The following is a 3677-nucleotide window of genomic DNA, read 5'->3' on the forward strand; positions in this document are numbered from 1 at the left end:
CGCGGGACGAAGCGACCACAACGAAGCGGGCGCGCCGATGCCGGGGCCGAAGATACAGGGCGCGCGATGAAGAAGCGAAGCGAGCGGTCGGAGAATGCTCGAGGTGACGGGCCGACGCGGAGGGCCGCCGTCCGGCTGTCAGACGGCAACATTCACGTGGACGCCACCGGTGTGGCTGGCCGTTTGTGCTCAAACGAGCCATGCTAGCTAGCTAGCAAGCGCGCGCTCAGCCGAATCGATTGGCTCTCCTCTGCTAGCTAGCTAGCTGGGTACGAGTACTTGTATGCATAGGGACGGAGGTGGCCAGCGAACCCTCGTGCGGAGGAGTGAGCTCGGCGGCGAGGCCGGGCTAGCCGTGGCCTAGGGCGGGCGCGGCCTGGGCACGGCTTGGGGGTGAACACGGCTGGAAACATTTTCACCCCCAGGCCAAATTGCCGGCAGCCCCACAAACGGCGAAAGAAATGCCTCCTTAGAGGCTCAACGGCTGGAGATGCTCTAAGTGGTGGTGCCTGAGGCAAGTGACCGGCATATGTTCTGTCATCTTTTTAGTTTTGTCATGCTGGTCTTTACTTGACTTGTACTTTAATTTTTTATGATATTTTTTTAATGCGCCAAAAAGATCTTTATGATATAAACGAGACACATATTATACCATATAATGCCAAAAAAGGGTAAGAGTAATATGCGGTACTACACTGTCAGCGGATAGATCTTTTTCACATTAGGACCTACTCTACGTACAGGGCCATGCTATAGAATTTGCTAATGCACGTACGTATATGCTACCTTGAGGAGATAATTCAGGTTGAATTGTCCATGCTAGATATAGATATATGAATGTTTTGACCATGACCGCCATGCATCATACGTGCCTCCAGTTTCTTTCTCTCTCTCTTTCTTTTCTTTTCTTTTTTGCGAAATGTGCCTCCATGGGCCAAGTAGTACCGCCGGTGACCCTTCAACAAAGTCGAACACTACGACTGGGTGGGCCGAGCTGGGAGGTGAAGATGGGGCGGAGGGACTCGACGACGGCGAGCTTCAACGGCGCCGAGAACAACATCCCTCCCCCGACATCAGGGCTCGCGAACCTTACGTCCTTCTTGGCCGCGCAGGGGCTCTCCCAGAAAGACATGGTCGGACTCTCAGGTAGTATAATTTTCCAGTTTGCACTCTAAACCAACATAATTTGTCATGGCCAAGTATACCTCGGTTCTAGTTTATTGGTCTTCATAGTATTTTGTGTCAAATTTTGATTATGAATTTAACTAACAAAATGTTAATGCATGTGATAAAATATTATACTGTTGGATTCGTATTTGAACATACTTTTTAATGATACAATTTTTTGTCATGTATATTGACATTTTGTTAGTTAAATCTGTGGTCAAAATTTAACATTAAATATAAAGAAGACCAATAAACCAAGACGGAGGTAGTAATATTTTCCTTCAATTTGCTGAAGAAGCAAGTTATAACTTTCTAGCAGTAGAACAGCTGGTATCAACCAACGGAACTGATAGCCACGTTTTGACTTCAAAGCTCAGAATTCTACATAAGACAATTTCTCTGGATTAAACAAATATACTACTTTACAGGTGATGAGCTAGAAAGCTGATCGATGACTACTTACCACTGACCTAACCTTTGGTCTGTCCGCTTAATTTGTAAGACTGGACAACGTCAAAAAACATTGTTCCTTGATCACTTAAACACGTAGTGCTAGTTAGGAAAGTTGGCGAATGATTCCTACCGATCAATGGATTGACAAAAGAGTAGCTGCAAAACAGGTAATAACTTGAGCTGACGGTATAACTTGTGTTCCAGGAGCCCACACAATCGGCCTAGCACGCTGCACAAACTTCCGGGACCACATCTACAATGACACAAACATCGACGCCGGCTTCGCCAAGAGTCGCCAGTCAGGCTGCCCTCGCGCCACCGGCTCCGGCGACAACAACCTGGCGCCGCTAGACCTTCAAACCCCGACCGTCTTCGAGAACGACTACTACAAGAACCTTGTCCAGAAGAGAGGCCTACTGCACTTGGACCAGGAGCTCTTCAATGGCGGTGCTGCCGACGTGCTGGTCCGGGTTACGTCGGTAGCCAGAGCGCCTTCTTCAAGGACTTTGTGGAGGGAATGATCAAGATGGCATTGGCGCCTTCGTCTTCAGTCGGCGCGGTCAGGGCGGCGACCCTGGTGTGCGGCAGCAGCCGTTTCCCCCATGGCCGGTGGTTTGAGTCGTTGGCTTGCCTGGCCGGGTGTTGGGTGGCGGCGGTTGTTGCGGATCTGGCGTCCCGGCCAGATACGTCGTGGTTCGGCTATGGCCGGCCGGCGACGCGTGATGGGGCCGGGGTGAGGCGGCCGGAGGTCCTCAACCGGCTTTCCGAGGACACCATACGTCTACATGGCGAGGGTGTGCTCGGATCTAGTCAGCAGTGAGATTGTGGTAGCGCTACTTCCGATGAAAATCACGCCGACTTCGGTCATGGCGGACGATGACAGCGTCTCCGACGCCTTGAGTCATCATCGTTGCAAACTACTCAACATGATCGGGATGTTTCGGGGGAAACCCTAGATCTTGGTCTACCGGATCGGACGACGACGGTGCCTTCGATGGCGTGCTCCCTCCTGAGGGCATCGTTTTGGAACAGGAGCTGGCTGGAGGGGACGAGAAGGAGCGGTGTTTCATCTACTGCAAGGCCAACGACGTATCCCGATGGCATGGCGCTGCGGAGTTTCGGTGACGGGCGTATGTGGATGGACTCGCGCAGGAGGACGACATTGTCTGGCGTCGTGATGGCGTCGATGGCAGAGAGACCTGGCATGGTAGATGCAACAGTACAGCTCTGAAGATGGATTGGTGGTAGGTGGTTGCGGCGGCCTCATACCCGGCAGGCATCCTGGTTGAGGAGTGCGCCGGACTGGTGGCTACCCCATACCCGACAGGCGTCCTGGTTGGGACCTCAGGTCTTAGATGTTAGGTTTGGCTACGAGGTCTGTTTGGTATTAGGCCCAAACTATCAGCATCCCTACATATCAACTGGATAGGAGTAGCGACAGATGTTGCCTAGACAATGGCTTTAGTCTTACTGTTGTTTGACTTTGTAAGGTCTTATGTGAATAATTAATAAAGTGGCTGCATGCATCGTCCAGATGCAGAGGCCGGGGGTCCTCCTCCATTTCTAAAAAAAATTTAATGCCGCTGACAGGATCCAATGGATAGATTAGAATGAACTGCAGGAGGATGAACTAAGATTCTCCTCCCCTTTCCACACCAACAATTCCGGTGTTCTTCCCATGCTTGAATTCATGATAATTTTCCCTTTTTCACTTAAACTCATGTGTTTCCTTTTCTTTTAAGGATAAAAGGTTAAAAGATATTATAAGACTGCCCCTTTGTGCCATGTTCATGGAAGAACTGGACATGGATGCACTTGCAAAAGAACAAAGTGCAAAGTGAGATGTGGCAAATCAATTTATATTTTCAATGTATGCAGTGGCAAATCCTGAAATTGTCAAGTAAAGAGGGGCTAAAGATCAAATGCCACAGTCTTTACCTTCTCGAGGAGTTGATAAAGTCCCCCAAATACTACTGACGATGAGCCCATAGGTCCCTCCGCCCTCCGCGCGAGACTTATAATGATATCACTAGGAAAATAAGAACACATGGCGCAGA

At 50.0% G+C, this 3677-nt stretch overlaps 1 pseudogene; it reads left to right on the forward strand.

Annotated features, from left to right (window-relative positions):
- The first annotated feature begins 986 nt into the window (after nt 1-986).
- On the forward strand, nt 987-3254 carry LOC119293474 (annotated as a pseudogene).
- The last annotated feature ends 423 nt before the right edge of the window (nt 3255-3677 follow it).

Source organism: Triticum dicoccoides, chromosome 4B (assembly GCF_002162155.2).
Source record: "Triticum dicoccoides isolate Atlit2015 ecotype Zavitan chromosome 4B, WEW_v2.0, whole genome shotgun sequence".
Classification (NCBI taxonomy): Eukaryota; Viridiplantae; Streptophyta; class Magnoliopsida; order Poales; family Poaceae; genus Triticum; species Triticum dicoccoides.